We start from the raw sequence: 11,878 nt of genomic DNA on the forward strand, positions 1-11,878 counted from the left end.
AGACTTTTCTTTATTCTCTTCCTGCAAGGAAACTGTAAAGAGCATTTTTTACGCTGAAAACTGCCATCCAAATAAGCTCCAAAGCCCATTTCACGTCATATTCCAGACACAAACCATCAATATTTCACACCAAACTCCAGGTTCACGTCCTTGCTAATTCACCCCAAATTGAGTTCCCAAAACCTCATTATTTCATTCCAAATATCAGCGCCAACACTCCCTGATGTCACCCCCCAGGGATGCTCCAGCATCAATCCCCCAGCATTACTCCTTCACATCACCCCCCTTTCATCCCAACATCACCCACCAGTACCAACCCAACAATGTCATCCTGGAGTCACTTCCTAATGTCACCCCTCACCGTCACCACAATATCCACCCTCAGCATTACTCCAACATTGTCATTCCCCAGTGTCACCCCAACGCTCTCACCCCAGAACCAGTCATTCACGTTAAATCCCTGTGGTACTCCAACATCACTCCCAATGATGTCACCCTATCATGCTACTCCCTAACATCTATCTTATTGATACCCCAACATCACTCCAACATAACCACCGTGTCACTCCCTCTAGGTGTCACTCTAAAATTTTAGATGATTCCATTAAGTGGGAAGCAGAATCTCCCTAAGCAAGTATGCTATTACTATCTGACCCTTGAGAGATGGCAAGCCACAGAAAAGGAGAGAGAAGGAACATGCCAGCAGTGGATTTGATCAACATCACTAGCAGGGCATCCCCTGCTTCAAAGCACACTTCCACTCTTTCTCCCACTTTCATTCTCCCCAGGGTCTGTAGGGTTTGATCCACTTGCATGCTGTACCCGTTCAGCCAGTACATGATACAGAGCTTTACAATCTAAGAATTTTAGGATGCTATAATCACAAAATAAACAACACAGTTAGGCAAAGCAGACTATGACAACAAAAGAGAATAAATAGAAGGCTTACCTCTATCCTGGGCTCACTCACAAAACTCTAGCAGAGCAGATCTCCAGCAGAGACCCTTCCCCCCTGGCAGCCAGCTCTTAAATAGCTCTAGGAGGGGGCAGCCTGGCTCCACCCCTTCTGGCAGCACAGGTGAATTGAATTGCCTTCACCTGTGCTCCTCTGGCTGCCTCGTGGCTCGCCTCAGGTGATCAATCAGAGGTTCAGGCCATGACTCAGCAGTTCCCATACAAGAGCCCAGCTGGAACATCGGCTTGCAAAACAAGTCTTCGCAAGAACAAGACCAAATACCAGGGACAGCTCTCTCTACAAAACATTTGCAGCCACAGCCACAAATATCAACTCCCTTAAAACTGCCAAAATGCCTTATTCAATTCCAGGATCATTCTTCAGTCAGGGGCCGTTAGGTCCCCAATATAACACCCCAACAACGTCACCACCCAGTGTTCACTCCCTGATGTCACCCACCCTTCCTCCCCAAAAAGCCCCAACGTAACCCATGCCACTACAATGACACTTCAGAATCACTCTCCAGTGTCACCCCAATGTCACTCCCAGAGTCGTGCCAGCAATGTCACCCCCCAACATCACACTAAGTCACCCCAGTGTCTCCATCGAGTATCTCTCTCTCTCTGATTTCCCCCCCCCCCCACCCGCAATACCCCAGCATAACCCCCCAGCGTCACTCTCCAGGCTCAGTCCACAACTTCACCCCAGTGTCATCCCAGCATCACTCCATGGCATCACCCCAACTTGCTTGCCAAGTAAGCAAGGTTTGGGACAGCAGCTCCTAGCGGGGCTGTATAAGCTTTCAGACACCGATAATCGATTATTAATCACCACCTTCCATCTGGTTTCCAAACCAGATGACAATGAGTTATGTGGGGAGTCTGTTCTGGAAACGATTTGTCTTTTTTCCAAACCTGCTATGAGTTCAGAAATCCCACATCATGCTGCAGCAGAAATGGGGTACAGTGGTATGTTAGCGACCCCTGCTTCAGGGAGCACAGGGGCTGCGTAAAGTGCACACGCTGCAGCCTGCCTATTTCTTTGGAGTCTGGGATTGAAACTTGACCCAAAAGGCCACACACTGCCATACAGGCAGGTGCCAGGTTCACCCACTGAGGATGTCAAATCCTGAATTGTTTTCACGATGGTCTTTAGTTGCAAAGAAAGTAGGCGACACGTTTCTCACTGGAGAGCCATAAGCTGTCCCCACTAGTTTGGCAAACAGAGCTCGCTCCGATCACACCGGTAATCTCAACTTTGCTATCCAGGCTGCACACACAGCTTTTCAGCATCTTGCTGTATCAGTATTGAAATCTGTGCGCTGTATCAGTACTGAAATTTGTGCTCCCCTATCTATTAGAAATTTTACTGAATGCTTTTGAGGACAGACTTCAATCAAAATATGCGTGCCATTGTTTCTCATCCTTTGATAAAACTCCCCTTGCCGGACAGGCAGATCCAATCACCTGCTTGTAATTAGTCTTTTTTTTGTCGTTGTTTACAGTCTGAAGCAGTGATTGAGCACCTGGTGAGGGGTGTGGCCAGCCCTGCCAGCACAGGTGGAAGCAATTTTCCTGTGGGACCGGATAGGGCTGAGCTTGGCTCCACCCCCTCCCTGCCCATATTTAAGGGCTGGGAACAGTAAGGGCAGCATTCTGCTTGGGAGCTGCCTCCTTGGGACCATTGGGAGTGAGTTCTGCCCTTTGGAATGGGGTGAGTGACTGCTGCTTTATTGCGGGGCTCTGGTCTTTCCCTTTTGGGGGATCCTGACTACTTTTAAGGGCTGGAAGCTGTGAGGGCAGCATCTCTGCATGGAGGCTCCTTCCTTTGGGATGTGGGCTGTTTGTTTTTGGAATGGGGTCATTGATTTCTTCGTTACTGCTGGATTGTAATTTCACTTTCTGGGGGCTCCTGACCACATTTAAGGTCTGTCAGCAGAAGGAGCAGCAACTGCACCTGGAGATTGCTTCCTTTAGAGCGTGGGGTGAACCCTTGAAACTGGGTGAGTGATTCTTTATTCTAGGGTTGCAATATCTTGTTGTTGGGGGGATCCTGACCCCACTTAAGGGCTGGCAGCCTTTAAGGTGGTATCTGTCTTTAGAGACCGTCTCCTTGGGAGTGTGGGATGAGCTCTGGTTCTTGAGAAAGGGTGAGTCATTCCTTCTTGTTTTAGGACTGTGACCTTTCCTGTTTTTGGGGCATCCTGACCACATTGAAGTGTTGGCAGATGTAAGGGCAGCATTGATCTCTGGAGACTGTCTCCTGTGGAGCAGGGGTGAGTTCTGGCCTTTGAGAAGGGTGTAAGTGGTTTCTTTGTTTTTTCTTTATTTCAGGGCTGCAGTGTGGGCTGAGTGTTCATCTTTGGAATGGGGTAACTTATTCTTCCTTTATTTCAGGGCTGTTATGCACTGCTTCCAACCATGCAGAGTTGTTTAAGGGCGTTCTGTGCACCCTTAGGTGTAATAAATCTTCATCTTTATAGAAAGCCAAGGATTGTCCTCTTCTGGACTGCTGTACTCAGTATCACCCCAGTGTGATGAAGTGAAGCCCCTGCTCTGCTGAATACTGGGACTGGCCCAGAGAGGCTCTGATGGATGTGGATTATCCTAGCCAGAGTACTTGGTACCATTGGTGGTGATCTCGTCCAACTGCCACACAATGAACAGGAACATCCACAGCCAGATCTGGCTGCCCAGAGGCTGACCCAGCCTCACCTTGGAAGGGATGGGGCATCCATCACATGTCTGGGTAACCTGTTCTGCTGTGTCACCACCATCACTGTACCAGGTTTTCTTTATATCTAGGCTAAATCTTTCCTTGTTCTTCCCTTCAGGTGTTGAAAGGCTGTTACCAGATCACCTTGGAGCCTTCACTTCTGCAGGCTGAACAGCTCCAGCTCTCTCTCTTTATAGGAAAGGCGTTCCATCCCTCAGTTCATATTTGTGGCTGTTCTCTGGATGTTCTCCAACAGCTCCACGTCTGTCCTGCACTGCGGACATCCACATCCAGACACAGCACCTCCAGGTGAGGCCTCACAGCGCAGAGCAGAGGGGCAGGACCAGCTCCCTTCGCCTGCTGACCACACATCTTTGGATGGAGCCCAGCGTACGGTTGGCTTTCTGGGCTGGAAGGTACATCGCTGAGTGCCACTACTCAGCCTGTTGAGGTCCCTCTGGATGGCGTGGTCCCTCTGCTGTGTCACTGCACCCCACAGCTCAGTGTCATTAGGGTGCACTCAACCCCACTGTCAATGTCACTGATGAAGGGGCAATCCCAGGTGTTTGTACAAACTCAGCAAAGAACACCTTGAGAGCAGCCCCACAGAGAAGGACTTGTGGATCGCGGTGGATGAGCTGGGATCCATGAGTGGACATCAGCCAGCAGAGTGCGCCTGCAGCCTGGAAGGCCAGCTGTGTTCTGGGCTGCATTAAAGAAGAGCGGCCAGCAGGGAGAGGGAGGTGATCGTCCCCATCTGCTCGGCTCTTGTGAGGCCCCATCTGCAGTGCTGCATCCAGGCCTGGGGCCCCCAGCACAGGAAGGACGTGGAGCTCATGGAGCAGGTCCAGAGGAGGCACTGAGATGAGCAGACGGTTGGAGCAGCTCTCCTACAAGGAAAGGTTGAGGGAAGTGGGGTTGTTCAGCCTGGAGAAGAGAAGGCTTGGGGGGGACCTCATTGCAGCCTCACAGTACTTGAAGGGGGAACAGCAGGAAGGGGAACGGCTGTTTACGAGGGTGGATCGTGATAGGACAAGGGGGAATGGTTTTAAACTGAGACAGGGGAGGTTTAGGTTGGTTATTAGGAGGAAGCTTTTCACACAGAGGGTGGTGACGCACTGGAACGTGTGCTTCAGAGTCACTTCCAGGAGGATCTGCTCCTCGATTTTTTGCAGCACAGAGGTGAGACTGACACGTTGGTGGTTCCCAGGGTCACACTTTATATCTGCAGTAACAGCTGTGCTGTTGCCTTTTTTCTGCTCACCAGGGACTTCACCTGACTGCCTCGACTTCTCAAATACCACTGAGAGTGGCTCGGTGACTGCAGCGGTGAATTCCCTCAGGGCTCTGGGACTCGTCTCATCAGGACCCAAAGACTCCTGGATGTCAGGTTCTCAGGTGGTCCAGATCCTGATCTCCCATCACAGTGTGGGATAGGGAGGGGTCTGTGGGACCGGCATTGCTTCCTGAATCCCCACCTACCAAACCGAAGGTGAGAGCAGTGTATAATGAGCAGTTATCAGAGAAGATGGAAGATGGATATTGTTGGGTACCTGAGCCTTCTCCTTGTCTGTTGTTCCCAGCTGCAGTGCTGCTGGTAAGCAGCATCATGCACAGAGTGCAGCCACATTGATCAGGGAAAGGAGTGCAGGTTTGTGAAAGAGGCACATCTGTAGGGCAGTGCCTTCATTACTGTTTTGTGTCCCACAGGTGGCTGCGGAGTTGCAGCGCTCCCAAGTGCCGTAACGACTGCATGGAGATGCGTGGCTCTTCATGGGAACAGCAAGGAACCGGAATCTGCATTTCCTGGAATGCCCCAGAGCCTCGCTTTGCTGGCTGGTAATTGTCTGCCCAGCAGGTAAGGGCAATGCTCACCCATCAGTGTTTACCCACTCCATAGCACGGCACAACACGGTGCTCCCAGAGCTCTTCATTGCACTTTATGGTGCCCTGGATGTTGCCTGTCCTTTTCTTTCTATGTTCTCTTTGTCTCTGGCCTTTCACTGCAGTGTTTTCCTTCCCTTTGCCCTTGCTGTTCCCTACTGCATTGTCTTGCCCTCCTGTTTTTGTGTTCCATGCCACGTTCATTTGGCCGTTGCCCTTGGCTTTCTTTGCTGTATTCACTTCAGCGTTCAGTTTTGGCGTTCTGTACTGCGTTCTCTCGCCCTCCTGTTTTGGTATTTCCTTCCATGTTCTCTTAGCCGTTGCCATTGGCTGGGCATTCTCTTGCCCTCCTGTTTTTGTGTTCCATGCTGGGTTCTCTTGGCCATTGCCCTTGGCTTTCTTTGCCACATTCACTTCGGCATTCAGTTTTGGTGTTCCCTGCTGCGTTCTCCTGCCCTCCTGTTTTGGCGTTTCTTGCCGTGTTCTCTTGGCCATCATCCTGGGCATTTCCTTCCACGTTCTCTTGGCCCTTGCCCTCCTGTTTTTGTGTTCTATGCCACATCTCTTGGCCATTGCCCTTGGCTTTCTGTTGCCACATCCTCTTCAGCATTCAGTTTTGGCGTTCCCGGCAGCATTCTCTTTGGCCTCCTGTTTTGGCATTTCCTGCCACATTGTCTTGGCCCTTGCCTGGGCATTCCCTGCAGTGTTCTCTTTGACCTCCTAACTTGCTGTTCCAGCCACATTCTGCATTGGCCTTCTTTGCCGCGTTCCTTTTGGCCTCCTATTTTGGCTTTTCCTGCCATGTTTTCTTAGCCCTTGCCTGGGCATTCCATGTTGTGTTCCCTTGTCCTTTTGTTTTGGCATTTTGTGCTGCATTCTCTTGGCCTTTGCCCTTGGCCTTTCCTGCTGTGTTCTCTTTGGCTGTATTCTGACCTTTCCTGTTGCGTTCTCCTTGCCCTCACCTTGGCTTTCCATTGGTGCTCTCTTTGCTTTTGCCCTTGCCTTAGCTTGGCTGTTTTCTTTGCATTTACCTTGGTTTTCCATGAGAGTTCTCCTTCCCTTTGCCTGCCCTGGGAGTTCTGCTTGCCTTCGGCACTCTGGGATTAGCTGGGAGGCAACATTAAAGTTAACCTTGACCTGAACCCGTAGCTGAATGGGAGTTCTAACGATAATTGTGTTAACCTGCAGCGTATCTGTAAACCAAACCCTTAACGCAGTGTTGAAAATGTCTCTTAACCTGAATGCTGCCTTAAAAATAATGCCTCATGTTTTTTGTCAAATAACCTTAATTGTGATTGTAGTGCAGAATACTGATGTTAGACCAACTGTAACTTCAACCCTATGAATAACATTAATTATATCCCTAATGTTAATTATAATTATAATTAATTACAACCCTTGTGTCATCATTACAGCAACGTGCTCAGGGTGCAGCCCCACACATGCGGGGCAGCGCCTTCATTACTGCGTTGTGTCCCACAGGTGGCAGCAGAGCTGCGTTGCTCCTGAGCACTTTAAGGACAGCACAGAGATGCGCGGCTCTTCACGGCAGCAGCAGAAACTGAAATCTGCATTTCCTGGAACGCCCCGGAACCTTGCTTTGCTGGCCGGTAATTGTCTGCCCAGCAGGTAAGGGCAGTGCTCACCCACCAATGTTTACTCATTACTTACTGAGACACAAGGTAGGGTTCCCAGAGCTCATTTCTGCACTTCATGGTGTCCTGAATGCTGCCTGTCCTTTTCTTTCCGTGTTCTCCTCACCTCCAGCCTTTCCCTACTGCGTTCTCTTGCCCTCCTGTTTTGGCGTTCCCTGTGGCATTCTCTTGGCCATTTGCCCTTGGCCACCTTCGCTGTGTTCTCTTTGGCCTTTGGTTCTGGCCATCTGTGCCACATTCCCTTGGCCTTTGTCCTTGGCCTTCTTTGCCGCGTTCCCTTTGCCTTCTGTTCTGGCATTCCCTACAACATTCTCTTTGGCCTTCAGTTTTGGCGCTCCTGGCTGCGTTCTCTTCGGCCATTGCCCTCAGCCTTCATTGCCACATTCCCTTTGGCCTCTTGTTTTGGCATCCCTTACGGCGTTTTCTTTGGCCTTTGGTTTTGGCGTTCCCTTCCATGTTCTCTTTGGCCATTGCCCTTGGCCTTCTGCGTTGGCCTTCCATGCAGCGTTCTCATGGACCTTGCCCTCCATTTTGGCCTTCCCTGATTTGTTTTCTTTTGTCTCTGTTTTGGCGTTCTCTGCAGCCTTCTCCTCAGGCCTGGCCTGTGACAAGGCTTTCTCTTCAGTGCTCTCCCTGCCTTTGCCTTCCCTTTGCCTTTGGCGTTGCCTTCCCTTGGGTGTCGTCCATGCCTTTGCCCTCCGTTTTGGCATTCCCTCAGCTGTTCTCCTTGCCTTTTGCTCTTACCTTTGCCTTGGCCTTCCCTATCGCTCACTCTGAGCACGATCCTAATAACCCTAACCTCAATACTTTCTCCCCAACCCTAAGCTCTGAACCCCAAATGAAGTGTGAATTGCAGCCATGACTGTATAGATACCTGTGCAAATTAACCCTGCACCTTCCATAGTGCTTTCAATTGGGCACTGAACCCATCTGTAACCTTCTGTGTAATACTAACAAAAACTCCACAGCTTCCCTGTTAAATACTCCTAACCTTACTCTGAAGCCATTTCTTGGAGCCGTGTTTGGCTTCCATGTTTTGTGGGTGGGCTGACTGAGCATCGTTTGTGTCTCAGCGTTCCTCCTTCTAAAGCGTGTCTCTGTATTACAGGTGAAGATGCCTTTGATGCTTCCAGTTGATGGCTTCCCCCCTGCAATGCCATCATCTTTCCAGTCCTCCCACACTCACCGCCAGCTCGGTTCAGTCCAGCTTTTACCTGAATCCCTGCTCTGTTCCCTTTCCTGAGCGCTGTAAGGACAGCATGGAGATGCGCGGCTCTTCATGGCAGCAGCAGGAACCGGAATCTGCATTTCCTGGAACGCCCCGGAACCCCACTTTGCTGCCTGGTAATTCTCTGCCCAGCAGGTAAGGGCAATGCTCACCCACCAGTGTTTACTCATTACTTACTGAGACACAAGGTAGGGTTCCCAGAGCTCATTTCTGCACTTCATGGTGTCCCTGAATGCTGCCTGTCCTTTTCTTTCCGTGTTCTCCTCACCTCCAGCCTTTCCCTGCTGTGTTCTCCTTGCTCTTGCTGTTCCCTACTGCGTTCTCTTGCCCTCCTGTTTTGGCGTTCCCTGTGGCATTCTCTTGGCCATCTGCCCTTGGCCACCTTCACTGTGTTCTCTTTGGCCTTTGGTTTTGACCATCTGTGCCACATTCCCTTGGCCTTTGTCCTTGGCCTTCTTTGCCACGTTCCCTTTGCCTCCCGTTCTGGCATTCCCTGCAACGTTATTTTGGCCTTCAGTTTTGGCGCTCCTGGCTGCGTTCTCTTTGGCCATTGCTCTCGGCCATCTTTGCCACATTCCCTTTGGCCTCCTGTTCTGGCGTTCCCTGCGGCGTTCTCTTTGGCCTTTGGTTTTGGCATCCCCTTCCATGTTCTCTTTGGCCATTGCTCCCGGCCTTCTTTGCCACATTCCCTTTGGCCTCTTGTTTTGTCTTCTCCTACAGCATTCTCTTTGCCTTTGGTTTTGGCCTTTAGTGCCGCATTCTCTTTGGCCATTGCCCTTGACCTTCTGCATCGGCCTTCCCTGCAGCGTTCTCACGGACCTCGCTCTCCATTTTGGCCTTCTGCGTTGATCTCTTTGGTCTCTGTTCTGGTGTTCTCTGCGGCCTTCTCCTTGGGCCTGACCTCTGACGTGGCTTTTGGCATTCTCCAAGCCTTTCCCATCCCTTTGCCTTTGCCCTCTGTTTTGGCGTTCCCTCAGCTGTTCTCCTTGCCTTTTGCTCCTGCCTTTGCCTTGGCCTTCCCTAACGGTCACTCTAACCCTAATCCTGATGTACCTAACCCTAACACCTTTCCTGTTAAATACTCCTAACCTTACTCTGAAGCCATTTCTTGGAGCGGTGTTTGGCTTCCACATTTTGTGGGGGTGGGCTGACGGTGAGCACAGTTTGGGTCTCAGCGTTCCTCCTTCTAAAGCATGTCTCTGTATTACAGGTGAAGATGCCTTCGATGCTTCCAGTCGATGACTTCCCCCCGCGATGCCATTGGCTTTCCTGGCCTCCCACAGTCACCGCCAGCTCAGTTCAGTTGAGCCGTTACCCGAATCCCCACTCCGTTCCCTTTCCATGATCTTCCTGTCACTCTGCCACAAGTCCCCACCAAGGTCATCGCAGGCAACGTGTGGGATGCAGCACTCGGTCTCATTACAGTTCATCCCATCAGCTTCAGCCCAGCGATCCAACCCACCCGCACCCTTCCTGAGGGCCCTTCTGCTCCCAGGCCAATCAACGCTTCCTTCTGATGCCATCTGCGTTCCTTCCTGCCCACTATCAGACTCGTGCCCCTTTGTGGCCATTTTGAGAGTTGCGCTGATTTCAGCGTCTGCATTCAATTGACTTCAACCAAATTGGCTTTAGTTTTACATTCACTTAATGTAAACCAAATTGGCTTTAGTTTTACATTCGATTAATGTAAACCAAATTGGCTTTAAGTTGGCCTTGCTTACGGGGTTGGGTTAGCTTTGCTTTGTTTGTTCTAGCGCAGGGCTAACCCAACCCCGTAACCAAGGGCCGGTGGAGGCGATTTTGTTCCTTCCCGGCCAGTCTGAGACTCGTGCCCCCTTGTGGCCATTTGAAGAATTGCGCTAATTTCAGCGTCTGCATTCAATTGATCTCAACCAAATTGGCTTTGGCTTTGCATTCAACTTACTTCAACCAAATTGGCTTTAGTTTTACATCCAATTAAATGTAAACCAAATTGGCTTTAGTTTTACATCCAATTAAATGTAAACCAAATTGGCTTTAGTTTTACATCCAATTAAATGTAAACCAAATTGGCTTTAAGTTTGCCTTGCTTACGGGGTTGGGTTAGCTTTGCTTTGTTTGTTCCTAGGCAGGGCTAACCCAACCCCGTAACCAAGGGCCGACGGAGGCGATTTTGTTCCTTCCTGGCCAGTCTGAGACTCGTGCCCCCTTGTGGCCGTTTGATGATCTGTGCTGATTTCAGCGTCTGCATTCAATTGATCTCAACCAAATTGGCTTTAGCCTTGCAGTCATTTTGCATCAACCAAATTGGCTTTGGCTTTGCATTCAACTTATTTCAACCAAATTGGCTTTAGTTTTACATTCAGTTGACTTCAATCAAATTGGCTTTAGTTTTACACTCAATTACTGTAAGCCAAGTTGGCTTTAGTTTTACATCCAATTAATGTAAACCAAATTGGCTTTAGCATTGCCTTGCTTACGGGGTTGGGTTAGCTTTGCTTTGTTTGTTCTAGCGCAGGGCTAACCCAACCCCGTAACCAAGGGCCGGCGGAGGCGATTTTGTTCCTCCCGGCCAGTCTGAGACTCGCGCCCTCTTGTGGCCATTTGAAGAGTTGCGCTGATTTCAGCGTCTGCATTCAATTGATCTCAACCAAATTGGCTTTAGCCTTGCAGTCATTTTGCATCAACCAAATTGGCTTTAGCTTTACATTCAATTATTGTAAACCAAATTGGCTTTAGTTTTACATTCGATTAATGTAAACCAAATTGGCTTTAGTTTTTACATTCGATTAATGTAAACCAAATTGGCTTTAAGTTGGCCTTGCTTACGGGGTTGGGTTAGCTTTGCTTTGTTTGTTCTAGCGCAGGGCTAACCCAACCCCGTAACCAAGGGCCGGTGGAGGCGATTTTGTTCCTTCCCGGCCAGTCTGAGACTCGTGCCCCCTTGTGGCCATTTGAAGAGTTGCGCTGATTTCAGCGTCTGCATTCAATTAATCTCAGCCAAATTGGCTTTAGCCTTGCAGTCATTTTGCATCAAATCAAATTGGCTTTGGCTTTGCATTCAACTTATTTCAACCAAATTGGCTTTAGTTTTACATCCAATTAATGTAAACCAAATTGGCTTTAGCGTTGCCTTGCTTACGGGGGTTGGGTTAGCTTTGCTTTGTTTGTTCCTAGGCAGGGCTAACCCAACCCCGTAACCAAGGGCCGGTGGAGGCGATTTTGTTCCTCCCGGCCAGTCTGAGACTTGCGCCCCTTTGTGGCCATTCTGAGAATTGCAATGTCTTTGGATGGGCTGAGATCTGCACTGCTTTTCAGGTGGGTTGCAGTACACAACATTCTCACAAATGCGGTGTCACTAATGGGGTATGGAGGCTTTGTACTCTTTCTCTGGTTGGTCTGAAGTCTATGCGAACCATGTGTTACAGCTGTACTGCATATGTGTGTGCTGCACCTGTAAAT

The 11,878-nt window shown here is 49.8% G+C and overlaps 1 long non-coding RNA gene across 2 annotated transcripts; it reads left to right on the forward strand.

Moving 5' to 3' along the window:
- The first annotated feature begins 2,621 nt into the window (after nt 1-2,621).
- Nucleotides 2,622-11,425, forward strand: LOC125694787 (uncharacterized). 2 transcript variants are annotated; one of them, XR_007377718.1, is made up of 9 exons: nt 2,622-2,668; nt 2,882-2,957; nt 3,129-3,230; nt 3,352-3,703; nt 4,938-5,068; nt 5,381-5,528; nt 7,037-7,183; nt 8,318-8,572; nt 9,648-11,425. It is a non-coding gene; the product is annotated as an uncharacterized LOC125694787 (long non-coding RNA). The 2 variants fall into 2 exon arrangements; XR_007377719.1 differs by lacking the exon at nt 3,352-3,703.
- Nucleotides 11,426-11,878: the final 453 nt, after the last annotated feature.

This window comes from Lagopus muta, chromosome 6 (assembly GCF_023343835.1).
Source record: "Lagopus muta isolate bLagMut1 chromosome 6, bLagMut1 primary, whole genome shotgun sequence".
In the NCBI taxonomy this organism is placed as follows: domain Eukaryota; kingdom Metazoa; phylum Chordata; class Aves; order Galliformes; family Phasianidae; genus Lagopus; species Lagopus muta.